Genomic DNA, 15158 nt, shown 5'->3' on the forward strand with positions numbered 1-15158 from the left:
AATTCATTCCCCTGGTGATTAGGAAAGCACTAGAGCATCATTTATTATCCAGAATCCATGCAAGTGTGCCATTATGGAACTGGCAAATATGTAGGTGATACTATTCTGATGGCAGAAAGTGAAAAAGCATTAAGAAGTTTGGGTTTTTTCTGTTTTTGTTTTTTGTTTGTTTTATGAGGGTGAAAGAAGAGATCTTGCAACAGCTGACTTTAAGCTTAAAATAAAATTTAAAAAAACCCCTAAGATCTTGGCAACTGGTCCTATCACTTCCTGGCAAATAGACGGAGAAGAAATGGAAACTGTATCATATTTTATATTGTTGGGCTCAAATATCCCTGCAGACAGTGACTGCTGCCATGAAATGAAAAGATGCTTGATCTTTGGGAAGAAAGCTATGGCAAATAAGTACAGCATACTAAAAGTAGAGATATCACTTTGGTGACAAAGGTCTATATAGTCACAGCTATGGTTTTTCCAGTAGTAGGTTTGGCTGTGAGGGTTGAACTATAAGGAAAGCTGAGCACCATAAAGAACTTTTGAGAGTTCTTTGTACAGCAAGGAGATCAAATCAATATTTAAAGAAATAAATACAGACTATTGACTGGAAGGTGAAATACTGGAGCTGAAGCATAAATATTTTGGACACATAATGGGAAGAAAGGAGTCATTGGAAAAGACCCTAATATTGGAAAATGGAAGACAAAAGGAAAAAGGGATTGTAGAGGATAAGATGGATAAATCATGGAAACAATGAATGTGAAATCGGACAAAGATTGTGGAGAATAGAAGGGCTTGGCATACTATGGTTCATGGGGTGACAAAGAGTTAAACAGGATTGGGTGACTGAACAACAATGGCAGTTATATTGTATGTTCTTTTCAAGTAGAGATTCTTTCTTTCTTCGTATTTATATACTTAAGTACATAGTATGTTGCCTAGAACACAGAAGGAACTTAATAAATCCTTGTTTTTGATTGATTCTGTGATTCTGTTGCCTCAGAAAATGAGGTCTTCACGTGTACATAAATTAAGAAAAGTAGTTATCATAATGTTCTAGGGCTTGAGGAAAAAAGCATTATTCTGCCCTTGAGTGGTCTGGAGAAATTGAGGAAGACATCATTGAGGAGGAACGATTTGGGTTAAGTTATGAAAGAAGGTGAGGATTTGGATAAATGTGGAGGAAAAGCAAGGGTATTCTAGCTAGAATCATAGCATGAACAAAAACAGTGGGTAAGGAATGAGAATAGTAGGTACAGATCATCAAAATGAGTCTCATTAGAACAGAGTGTTCTTGAAAGTGTATAGTGGGAGATCCAGTGGAATAAATAGCTTGAAACCAGATTGTGAAGGACACTGAATACCATTGAAAGACTTTGTACTGAATTCTTTAGGTAGTAGGGAACCTCTGAATCTTTTTTGGAGCAAGGTAGTTATATAAAGAAAGCAGTTCTGTAGGAAGATGAAACTGTCAGTGGTGAATAAGATGAATTGGAGGAGTTAGAGACTAGAGGCAGTTTGGAAGCATTTGCAATTATTTATGCATAAGGAGATGAATGTGTGCACTAGGATATTAGTAATGGGAATGAAGAACTCATGAGAAATGCAAAAGACATTACAAAGAAAGGATTGGCAACAGACAGAAATTGATTGAATAGACAGCAAATAGTCAAAGTGAGGATTTTTGTACCTGAACCAGGGATGATGGGTTGGGTATGCATTGTGACAGCCAGTTGTTTTCACATTTTTTCTTTCATAGTGGAATTAAGAGATGCAGCAAAGGCACAAACTGATGTCCTTTGGGGGATTTCTCCATGACTCAAAGTATTTTTCCGACCTGTTGACACTGGCCATGTTGTGTTAAATTTTCTTCTCAATACTTGGATATATGCATAATGAATGGGGAATTTAATCCATATGCTTCTGATTCTTTATATATTCTATTCCTCAAAATGCTGCTTTTAAAGAGCTCTTTAATGTCCAACAAGACCCTGAGTCTTTTTATGAGATTTTTTTTAATGCTCTCTCTTCTCCCTTTATTTTTAAATAATTGAAGTTGTACTTTTCTTAGTCTAAATGAACTCAAAAATTGAAAGGTTCATGTTCTAAATTCTAAACCCATGAGGTTCACTTGGACTCAGGATCTGGCAAGTGTTAGTTACTCTTTCAATCCGGCAAGTTCCAATTCCATTCAGGAGAGCACTTCACATTTGTTGAACCCCAACCCTGGATGAGATATTGCCCAGAGAAAGCAGGAGACAATGTTACTGCTGCACTGCAGAAGGAGAGAAAATGAAGACTCTCTTGGTATGGTTTGAAGAATAACTAACATATCCTTATTCAAAAATAATTTATGTAATGTTACAACAATCCATAAATTTGAAAATTATCTAGTCCAATATTTTCATATGATGTTGAATATTGTGTGTGTGTGGGGGGGTGAGGGATAGTGGGAAATGGAAGGAATCTATTATATTGGAAAAAATGGAAAATAATGTCATTTGCTTTACTATCTAAATGGTCACAGACAATATGCATGTTCAATTGAAGTGCAGAAACTTTGGAAGTTGGTTGGAGCTAATCATGTCATCAAAAGATGATTTATTCTTCTAGAATCAATCTTTTAATGAGCTTGATAATGTATGACATACAATTATTAGTCTATATCTACAAAGGGCATGTATATTTATTTATCTCCTTTTAGTCTTAGTTTTTAAACTATGTCTACCTATATATCAATGCCCATGATGAATACTTGGGTTTGAAATAAGGAGACTTGAATAAAGGAGAAAGTAAAATTAACCAAGACTGACAATGAAACAAACATCCAGAAATTTAATTCTGGTACAAAATTGTAGTATAAGAAATGTTAAATATTGAAAAAACACAAGTATGGTGATAATTCTATCCAATTTGTGTTTATTTCTATAACTACTGGTATAGAGTATGTTGTCAAATTAGAAAACAATAGTTCCAATGTTCTGAAATAATAAGAACATTTATTTAAAAAAAGAAAGTGAAATGAGAAGCAAAACCTTCAAATTATTAAAGAAAAATTAGCTAAAACTATCTTTAAAATACCGTATGCAATATACCAATAAAATCCCAGGTTTAAACCCTTTTTTCCTTTTAAAAAAAAGTTCCTTCCATCACTTCTTTGATGAACAAATCATTGTTGATAATATGCTACAGGTATACCCTCACATATGTATTTATTGTATTTTAATTTGCTTAAAATTTAGATTTTTCAGAGGATGTGTTGTTCTGTAATTCACTGGCATATTTCATCACTAAGAAAATATTGATTTTTAAAAGTTATGGTTTGGGTTATGGATTTTGAAGGCATGGGGAAGTTTCCTAAGTGCAAGCAATCCCATTTGTTATTTGTTCATCAATTCTGAACCCAGATTATTGTGTCTTTTCTTTTTTCCACCAAGATCGATCAATCTTCTCTCTCTCTCTCTCTCTCAATCTCTCTCTCTCTTTCTCTCTCTCTTTCTCTCTCTCTCTCTCTCTCTCTCTCTCTCTTTCTCTCTCTCTCTCTCTCTCTCTCTCTCTCTCTCTCTCTCTCTCTCTCTCTCTCTTTCCCTCTACCTACGACAGGCTGCCCATCCAACTGCATGTTGTAATTTGCACAATATGCATTACTTATTCCCTTAATTTGTTCTATGTTGATTGTTAGAGATATCCTTTTTTTTGATTCTTTAAAATAATTTTATTTTTATTGATTTTTTTGCATTTTATACCACATTAATTTCTGAATTTACCTCATCTTTACCTATCAATTATCTTTGAAACAATGATTTTAAAAGAAACGAGAAAAAAATTCAGCAAAACTAACCAAGACATTAACTAGATCTTATGGTATTTTAATATTCCACAAGTACTATATTCCATCTTTATAAAGAAAGGAAGGACAGCTAGGTGGTACAGTGATAGAGTCCTGCACCTGCTGTTAGAAAGACCTGAGTTCAGATCCCATATCAGACCCTTATTAACTGTGTGTGCCTAGGCAAATCACTTCACACTGTCTGCCTTATTTGTAAAATGAGCTGGAGAAGGAAATAGCAAACTACTTCATCAATTTTGCCAAGAATAGGGTCATGACGAATGGGACATAACTGGACAACAACAACAAGAAAAGGGAAGGAGTTATATTTTCTAATCTTTTCTTCAGGACAGGGCTTGATTATTATCATGAAATAGCATTGTTTTTTTTTTGTTTGTTTATTGTTTGTTCTTTTTTGTTTATATTGCTCTAGTTATGGTACATACTGGTTTTTCTAATTATATTTACTGTGTATTAACATATATGTATGCATATGTGTACATAAATGTATATATATATATTATATATATATATTTACGTGTGTAGATAGAAAGAATTCAAAGAAGTATGAAGATGCACTCACACACACATATATGTATTTCCATGCTTCTTTGAATTCTTTCTGTAATGGAGGTTTGGTGCATGCTTAAACTACTTAAAATGGTGTAACTCATGTGGAAGATAGGGAAGGATCTGCTTTTGGGAGATAGGAACACTAGTGCATGTATAAATATTCTATACTGGCTTATCATGTGGTGTTAAGGGCTGAAACTCTGAATAGGTACACTGGAATCAGACAACCCAGCATTTAAGGCTAATTACCTATTGTACAATAAATCTATTAGCATGTGCTTGGAAAAATAGCTCTTCTCATTATTCCATGCTGGCTCAATCTTTTGGTGAATACAGATAGGAGGGATTAGGGGGTGAAGTAAGACAAGCCAGAGTCACTTTGGAGGAGGGTGAGGAGAAGTGGGGTTGATGGAAAGTTTGTGGCAGTTTTGTCCATCCCCTTCACTTCTCCCCCTAAAGACCAAGGACTTTTGCTTATCCTGACTCCAGCTGATTCTGAAGCCTCCAGGGAGCTAGCCCAGAACTTACAATGTGGTTGGGAGCAGTCTGTTCCATTGGATGTGTAGCAAGAACTGTCTACTTCTTTAAAACTACTTGTCAAAGCACCATTACTCCCACCACGAGATAAAGGGTAAGAACTCTATGGAGACATAAAATGTAAGCTTTTAGACAATGGAATCAATCCATGTTACATTTATATTTACAGTCTCTTATAATGCAGCAATATTCTATTCCGCTCATATATTGCAATGTGTTTTGTATTTCCCTAAGCAGTGAGCATTTGTTTCCAATTCCTTGCTATCACAAAAATTCCTTCCATGAATATTTTAGTCTTTGGGGGACTTTTCTTTTTGTCTTTGATCTAATTGGAGTATATGCCAAATGAACATATTACTGAGTTTGAAGGGTTTGTACATTTAGTGACTTTAATTTCTGTCAAAAATTGGCTAATATACTTGTCTTCACACAATCCCTCCAACATTTACTGTTGTCTTTTGTCATTTATGACAATATGATAAGCATATGATGAAGTATCCCAGTTGTTATAACTTGAAATTCTTTTATTGTTTGTAGTTTGGAACATTCTTCCATATGATTCTTGCTAGCTTCCATTTACTCTTTTGGAAACTGCCTATTCATATCCCCTGCACATTTATCTATTGAAGAATAGCTCTTGTTTTTATACATTTGCACATTTCTTTATATAACTTGTATATCAGACCTTTATCAGTGCTATTTACTGCAAAAAAAAAATTTACCAAATTGGCTTATTCTCTTTCAATTCTAGCTGCATTAATTTTGTTCACAAACACAAATGCTTTTCGACTCTCTCTTTCTCTCTCTCTCTCTCTCTCTGTGTATATATATATATATATATACATATATATATATGTATATATACACATACACACATAAAAGGGTGATCACTCAATTTCTAAATTTATGATATCTCCATCCTTTGTTTATATCATATAGTATTATTTCCCTACACATAATTCTTCAAGATACCCCATGCCATTCATCTCTAATTTTTTAAATGATCTTTTATATTTAAGTAATGTATCTATTTGGAATTTATGATGATATATAGCATAAGAAAAGTTCTTTTTTCTTTTAAGCAACTCTAAATTTCATTTATGAACTGCCTTAATATTCTAAGGAATGAAGCAATCATCACAGTGTCATCTGAAAGAAAGGACAATCTATGGAATTTTCATACCTATAGGGAATTCTTTCATTTGGACTCTGACTAAACATTTTTTCATGATAATGGCATATATGTATTGGGAGGTCATGTCTCCCTGATTATGCCTTGCTTTATATTGGAAGGGGTCAGAGAATATTATTTAAAGATATTAATAAATATTATTTTAACTTTGGTTACTACAAATTCAATACCTTTGTCAAGCAAACAATGAGTTGAGATAACAGCAAAGGACCTGAACTTAATCAACATCAACAATTCTCAGTATAAATGAAATCAGGACACATCAAGAAGTTGCATCTAAATAGAAGGATGGTTTATAGGATGTTTAGGGAATTGGCAAGATATACTGCGTCATGTATGGGTTCAAAGGCAACAAAAAGCACCATTTTCTGAACCACTTAACCATCTCACCTTACAGTGCTTATGGAGAGCATAAATACAATGACTGAAGTGATGGAGATAATTGCAGTTTATATACTGGCAACTCTTGTGGAAGATGAATTATTTGTGAGGAATCTTCACATCTCCTCAATCCCTTACAATCTTTTTTTCCAACATGTTGCCACCTCATCATTTCTCACTTGAACTATTTAAGAAGTGTGCTTTTTGGTTGCCTTACTTCCAATCTCTTTTTTCTTTACTCTATCTTCTATAAAACTGCCAAAATCTTCTCAGAGCATGCATCTGATCATGTCATTCCCTTGCTCAACATGCTTTGAGGTTTTACATTGCCTCCAGGATAAAATACAAATTACTCAGCCTGGCATTGAAAGTTCTTCATCTTCTATCTCTAGCCTATTATTCCAGCTTTATTTCATATTTTCATCTTTCACACATTTTGTCCTCCAGTTAAACTAATCTAAGTGCTATTTCACCAAATCAGCTTTCCACTTTCTACTTTCAGGCTGTTCTTCCTATCTGGAATGCAATTCTTCCTCATCTCTGTCTCTTGAAGAATCTTTAGTTTCCTCTAACACTTAGTTTAGGTGTCACTACTTATAGGAAGCTTTTCCTGACTTATTATTAATGTTTCCTCTCTCCTGAAGTTAAGTTGCATTTACTTATTTGTTTACTTGTTACATCTCCCAAACCTTCTCTTCAAAATATGTAATTCCTACCTGTGTGTGAAGGTATTAATATGGGATGGGACAGAATCAGTTCTCATTGGAATCAATCTGAAATCTTAACACCCCTTTTCTTTATCATCAAAGAGCTATACAATAGCAGTATCAGTTCTTTTTATGAATCTTATATCATTTGAAGAACTTATGGATTCCATTTAGTAGCCATTGTAAAATATTAATGCATTGGTGTCTTTCTTATTAAATACAAATACAAATTCAGCCATTTTTTTTTTCATTCAGCAGATAAACATTTATTCTACTTATACATAGGACTAGCCCATTTTTTCACCTCTTCAGCATTCTTCCACTCTTCTCTCCCTTCCTTTCCTTTCTATCATTTCCACTGCTCTTCTCTGGGCAATCAAATTTTGCCATTATTTTACATGGACTCTTGAAACTTAAAGTGGATTTCACAACACACATTGTGTACAGACCTCTATTCTTTTCCTGGCACTTCTCCTGGAGTTGTTGGGCAGCAGACATTATGTTGACCATTCTTTGGCCCTTTCTGAAGCCACATTAACTCTCATATTAACGATCATCTTCCAGATGAAAGATCAGCTTATTCAAAAGGATTCTGACAAGAATATTGCTGGCAATGAGTAAAGGAGAGTAAAGGATTGTCACAGGACAACTTACTTCCCTTTCCTCTATAGACATGAACAATAGAGGTATCCTTGATCTCCTGGGGGATAAGATTCCTCTTGCCATATAATCTGGAAAATTCTATCAACTTTCATATGAGCAGTGGACTTTCTACCTTTTTTATTGTAGTAAGTTTATTTATTTTTAATATACATTGCTTATGAATCATGTTGGAAGAGAAAAATCAGAACAAAAGGGAAAAGCTATGGGAAAGATAACAAAGCAGAAAAAAGAAGTGAACATAGCATGTGTTGATTTACATTCCGTCTCCTTTTCTGAATGCAGATGGCATTTTCTGTTCAGTCTATTGAAACTGCTCTGGATCATTGAACTACTGAGAAGAACCAATTCTTTCATAGTTGATCATCACACATTCTTGCTGTTATTGTGTACAAAGTATTCCTGGTTGTGCTTGTTTCACTCAGTATAAGTTCATATAAATTTTTCCAGACCTTTCTATAATCAGCTTGTTCATTATTTTTAATAGAAAAATAATATTCCATTAACTTCAGGTACCACAACTTGTTCAGCCATCCCCCAGTTGATGAGCACTCCTTTTCCAATTCTTTGTTACCACAAAAGAGCTGCTACAAACATTTTTGTACACGTGAGTCCTTTTTGGTCCTTTATGATTTCCTTGGGATACAGACACACTAGTGGCATTGCTGGGTCAAAGGATATACACAATTTTATAGTCCTTTCAGCCTAGTTACAGCTTGTTCTTCAGAATGGCTGGATCATTTCACAACTCCACCAACAATATATCAGTATCCCAGTTTTCCCGCATCCCTGCCAACATTTATCATTATCTTTTCCTGTCATCTTAGCCAATCTGAAAGGTATGTGGTAGCATCTCAGAGTTGTTTCAATTTGCATGTCTCTAATTAATGGTGATAAAGAGCATTTTTCATATATCAATAAATGGCTTTAATTTCATCATCTGAATCCTTTGACCATTTATCAATTGGGGAATGATGTATATTCTTATAAATTTGACACAGTTCTTTATACAATTTAGAAATGAGACCTTTATCAGAAATACTGACTGTAAAGATTTCTTCCCAGCTTTGTACTTCGCTCTTAATCTTGTTTCTATTGTTCCATTTTGGTTAGGATTATCAGACTTGCTGGCATAGAGATGAACAAAATAGCTTCTAATTATTACTGTAATTCTTTTTTCATTGGTGGTAAGTTTCCCCCTTTCATTTTTGATGCTAGTGATTTGAGTTTTTTCCTTTCCTTTTTCTGATCAAATTAGTCAAAGATTTATCTATTTAGTTAGTTTTTTTTAAAAATAAAATCATCTCTTAGTTTTGTTTGTTGGTTCAAGTTTTCTTAGTTTCTATTTTATTCATCTCTCATTTGAGTTTCAAAATTTCTGATTTGGTATTTAATTGGGGTTTTAAAATTTGTTCTTTTTCTAACTTTTTTAGTTGCATGCCTAATTCATTGATGTCTTTCTCTATTTTATCTATGTAGCTATTTAGAGATTATAAAATTTCTCCTAAGAATTGCTTTGGCTGCATCCCGTAGGTTTTGGTATGTTGCTCATTATTGTGATTTTCTTGGATGAAATTATGGAGTGTTTCTGTGATTTGTTGTTTGACCCACTCATTCTTTAAAATTAGATTACTTACTTTCCTATTGGTTTTTAGTCTATCTTTCCCTGACCCTTTATTGAATATAATTTTTATTGCATTGTGGTCTGAAAAGAAAGCATTTATTATTTCTGCCTTTTTGCCTTCAATTATTAGGTTTATAATGCCCTAATACATGGTCAATTTTTGTGTAGGTGCCATGAACTGCCGAGAAAAAGGTGTATCCTTTTATGTGTCTATTTAATTTTCTCTAGAGGTCTATTATATCTAGGTTTTCTATGATCTTATTACTCTCCCTAGTTTTTTTCTTATTTATTTTGTGGTTAGATTTGTCTGATTCAGAGATTTGAATGTTGAAATTCCCCATTACAATAGTTTTGTTGTCTATTTCTTCCTATAGCTGACTTAAATGTTCTCTAGGAATTTATTTGCTCTATCACATTTATATTTAGTATTGTTACTATTTCATTATTTATGGTACTCTTTATCAAGATATACTTTCCCAGGCCTGGAGAGACTTACATGAACTGATGCTGAGTGAAACGAGCAGGGCCAGGAGATCATTATATACTTCAACAACAATACCATATGATGATCAATTCTGATAGACCTGGTCATCTTCAGCAATGAGATGAACCAAATCAGTTCTAATGGAGCAGTAATAAATTGAACCAGCTACACCCAGTGAAAGAATTCTGAGAGATGACTAAGAACCATTACATTGAATTCCCAATCCCTATATTTTTGCCTGCCAGCATTTTGGATTTCCTACACAGGCTAATTGTACAATATTTCAGAATCCAATTCTTTTTGTATAGCAAAATAACGGTTTGGTCATGTATACGTATTTTGTATTTAATTTATACTTTAATATATTTAATATCTACTGGTCATCCTGCCATCTAGGGAAGGGGGTGAGGGGAAGGAGGGGAAAAATTGGAACAAAAGGTTTGGCAATTGTCAATGTTGTAAAATTACCAATGCATATAACTTGTAAATAAAAAGCTATTTTTTAAAAAAAAAAGAGGGAAGGGAGAAAAATTTGGAATAAAGTTTTACAAAATTGAATGTTGAAAACTATTTATGCATGTATTAAAAAATAAAATACTGTTAAAAATATATACTTTCCATCATTTCTTTTAATAAGATTTATTTTTACTTTTGCCTTATCTGAGATCAGATTGGCTACCCCTGCTTTTGTAACTTCAGCTGAAGTATAATAAGTTCTTTTCCAGCCTTTTATCTTTATTCTATATGCATCTCTCTGTGTCAAGTGTGTTTCTTATAAACAGCATATTGTAAGATTCTGTTTTTTAAATCCACTCTGCTATTTGCTTCTATTTTATGGGAGAGTTCATCCCATTCACATTAACAGTTATGATTACTGTGATGGACTTGGCGCTTCTTAGAAATAAAGTCATTCAGGTAAATTGCAATAGACTTGTAATGCAGAGAGCAAACTGCATCCAGAGAGAGGAGTATGGGGACTGAATGTGGATCACGATATAGTATTTTCACCTTTTGTTGTTGTTGTTGTTTGCTGTTTTTTTTCTTATTTTTTTTTCCTTTTTGATCTGATTTTTCTTGTGCAGAATGATAAATGTGGAAATATATTTAGAATTGCACATGTTTAGCCTTTATTGGATTGTTTGCTGTCTAGGAGAAATGTTGGGGGAGAAGGGAAAAAGAAAAATTTGGAACACAAGGTTTTGCAAAGATGAACCTTGAAAATGATCTTTGCATGTATTTTGAAAATAAAAAGCTATTATTAAAAATTAAAAAAAAAAACAGTTATGATTACCAGCTCTGTATTTCCTTCCATCATATTTTCTCCCCTGTATATACTTTTGTTCTCTCTTTTCACCCTTTCCTTAGTCATATGTTTTTTTACCCACCACACCCACTACCTTATCTCCTATTATCCCTCCCCCTTCTCTTAGTAGTGTTTTTTAACCCATCCCACTACTACCTTATCTTTTCCAACCCTTACCCTTTTTTCTTACCTTTTTTTGTAGTGTTTCCAGCCTTACTTCTATCCTGTGCCTCTCTTTCTTTTTCTTTCTCCTCCTAATTCTTTATAGGGTTAGATAAATTTCTATACCCAATTGAATGATTGAAATATTCCCTTTTAAAGCCAAAACTGGTGAGATCAAGTTTCAGACAATGCTCACCCCCCTCTCTTTTTCCCTTTAATTGTAATAGGTCTTTGGCACCTCATCATGTGAACTAATTGCCCCATTTCACCTTCCCTTTTCTCTTCTCCCAGTACAGTCCTTTTTCCATCCCTTAATGTCTTTTTCTTTGATATCATCACATTAGGGACCATTCATAACCACATTCTCAGTCCATTTTGATGGCCCCCCTCTGTCTGCCCTAGTGATAGATAAAATTTGCAAGAGTTACAGATAAGTTTCTTATCTAGAGATGTAAACAGTTTGACCTTTAAATATATATATATATATATATATATGTATGTATGTATATGTGTGTGTTTGTATGTATATATATATATGTGTGTATATATGTGCATATACACATATATACATGTGTATATATATATATATATATATATATATATATATCCCGTTTACCTTTCTATGGTTTTCTTGAGTCTTATGTTTGTAGATTAAATTTTCTGTTTACTTCTGTTTTTTTCAGTAAAAATGATTGAAAGTCTCTTACTTCATTGAAGCTCCATCTCCTCCCCTGAAAGATGATGTTGAATCTTGCTGGATAGTTAATTCTTGGTGGTAACCCCAGGTCCTTTGACTTCCAGAATGCTATATTCCAAGCCCTCCTGTCCTTTATTGTAGAAGCTGCCAGATCCTGGGTAATCTCTACTGTTGCTCCTTAATACTTGAATTGTTTTTGTCTGTCAAGTTTTTCTTTGAGATTATAGTTCGGAGCTTCACAACAATGTTTCTTGAGGTTTTCTTTGTGGGAACTCTTTAGAGAGGTGATTGATGGATTCTTTCAATGATTATTTCCCTCTCTGTTTCTAGATTATTGGGGAATTTTTTCTTAATGACCTCTTGTAGAATGCTATCCAGGCTCTTTTTTTCTGTCATGGCCTTTAAATAGGACAATAATTTTTAAATTGTCTCTTCTAGGATTTATTTTTCAGATCGGCTATTTAGCTAATGAGGTATTTAACATTTTCTTCTATTTTTTCATTCTTTTTAGTTTGTTTGACTGATTCTTGCTGTCTCACAAAGTCATTAGCTTCCATTTGCCCTGTTCTAGTTTTTAATGCGTGCTTTTCTTCGATTATCTTTTGTATTTCTTTTCCCATTTGGTTTATTCTACTTTTTAAGGAGTTGTTTTCTTCAATTTTTCCTCTTCCTTTTCCAAACTGTTGGCTCTCTCATGCATATCTGTCATTTCTTTTCTCATTTTTCTTCTATCTCTCTTATTTGCCTTTTGAAACTTTTTATGAGCATTTCCAACAAGCCTCTTTGAACTTGAGATCAGTTTGTCTCACTCTTTGAGATTTCCTCTATGGACATTCTGTCCTCATCTGAGTTTGTATTTTGGTCTGTCCTGTCACCATAGTAGCTTTCTATAGTCAAGGTTCTTTTTTGGTTTCTTGCTCATTTTCTTTCTTTTTTCTTTTGGTATTTCTTCTTTTTTTATGTTTAAGGTGGAATTCTCTTCCTGGAGTAAAGGGGGCGCTGTCCTATATATGCTATGCAGCTCTGAGCCTTGGCTTTGAGCATAGAAGCCTCTTGTGTCGGCAGGTGCCTGCTCTGTTCATGAAAAAAGCCTGGTTTCCCAGTTTGCCTTCTGAGCTGGGACTGGAAGCTGTCCCACTGATTTGCTTCTCTATTGAGCCACGACTGAGAGTCTTAGTTGCTGATTTGCTGTGATTAAGACCTTCTTGCCAGCTTTCCTAAAGTCTATTTGACCTGCGCTGAACACCCATTTCACCCCAGTGAGAATGACTTTTCTTGAAGTTTTGTCAGTCTATCTTTAGCTGGAGAGTGGTTTTATTCCATCAGACTCTGTTCAGAAGTTTGGTTTCAAGTGATTTTCAAGGAAAAGTATTGGACCTTCTATCTTAGAGAAATCTGATGGAATGGAATCAGCACCAGGTACTTGGCCACATGAGAGAAGTGTTAATACCATTCAAAATCTTTTTTTTTCAGTTGGGAATTCAGCCAGAGAGTTTTTGACTTCAATCTGAAGTAGTCAGTGGCTTCGGCACTGATTGATTCTGTTGAGAACACTATAGAAGTGTTCAGCCCATTTCTTCAACAGGATGTTCTTATCATTGAGCAATGTGGCTTCATCACTGCTAAATAGTTGAGAAGCACCATAGGTCTTTAGCCTATAAACAGGTTTCAGGATATCATAAAAGCACTTTGGGATAGTTACAAACATTGTAAAACTGAATTTTATCTGCCTTCTTACTGAGTCAAGAATCCTACATTTTTCTAAGCTTTGCTTGTACTTTACTTTTGATGGAGTTAAACATTGCCTTTTTAGAGAAGACAAACTATCTTGCTGTAGACCCTATAGAGTTCTCATTTTTCATTTATTAGCTACTGAATTTCTTCATCCATCATTTTCATCAGGCCAATCATGGTATTTGCTAATGTTCTACTCCAGATCAACACATCTCTGAAAGATGCCCACTTCTTTTTTGATCCATTGCTACCAACAATGTGTTCACTCAGCTTTCCCTTAAGTCGATTCATACATAGAGAAGCACTCTAACTGTGATGTTGAATCTTGATAGTCATTATGGCTTGGGGTTGCTGCTTTTGTTAAAATGCAAATGTCTATCTTAGTTAAGTCTATAGTTCAGCACTCTGAATCACATGTGGTCTTTGGTACTCTCACCTCTTATCTGTCTTTTCTCCTTTCAATACCATACTTTATTAAATGCCAATGTTTGCTGCAAGGGTGCATCCATGAAGTTTTCTTGAGTTTTGGTAAATGGAAGATGGTGTTGGTGATGAGATTATGAAATATACGTCTTCAATAGTAAGTGACTGTTGCTGTTACTGTTTCTAAGGGAGCATACTGTTTCTAATTGGTGCTACAAGTAGCAATTGCATTGTCATGAGTTTATTGTTCACTCCTTTTGAGAGGCATCCAGGTTTATTGACTAGACTAGAAATGATTGCAAAGGCTATGTCACCTTCACACACTCTCTACCACTTTGATCATTTTAGGAAAAAATGTATCCAGTTCTGACTTTAGCAAGCTAGCTTTCATTTGCCAGCCTTGTTTCAATCAAGGCTGCTATTTGGTTGTGATAATTGCTGAGTTCTCTCAAAACAAGAGTTATTCATCTTTCACATCTACTGGATTCTTCTTGTACCTAAAGCATAAACCTTCCATGTACCAATGATGAATGGAATCATCTTTGCAAAAGTTTTTGTACATGTTTTCATGTTTTGACTTCAGAGTGAGATTCCTACCTGCTGTGACAAACAGGTCAGGGTTTGGTGATACACACAATTTTTAGGGCACCTTTCCTAGTCCCTTCCTCATGCCTCGAAGTAAGCAGTACAATCCTTAAGAACGCTGCTCAGGATTGGCTAATATGACAAAAAAAGGAAAATGTTGGATGTTAGAGGAGATGTGGGAAAACTGGGGTACTAAACGTTGTTAATGGAGTTGTGAACCTATTCAGCTATTCTGGAGAACAATTTGGAACCATGCCTAAAGATCTATGA

The sequence above is a fragment of the Sarcophilus harrisii genome, chromosome 3, assembly GCF_902635505.1.
Source record: "Sarcophilus harrisii chromosome 3, mSarHar1.11, whole genome shotgun sequence".
Lineage (NCBI taxonomy): Eukaryota > Metazoa > Chordata > Mammalia > Dasyuromorphia > Dasyuridae > Sarcophilus > Sarcophilus harrisii.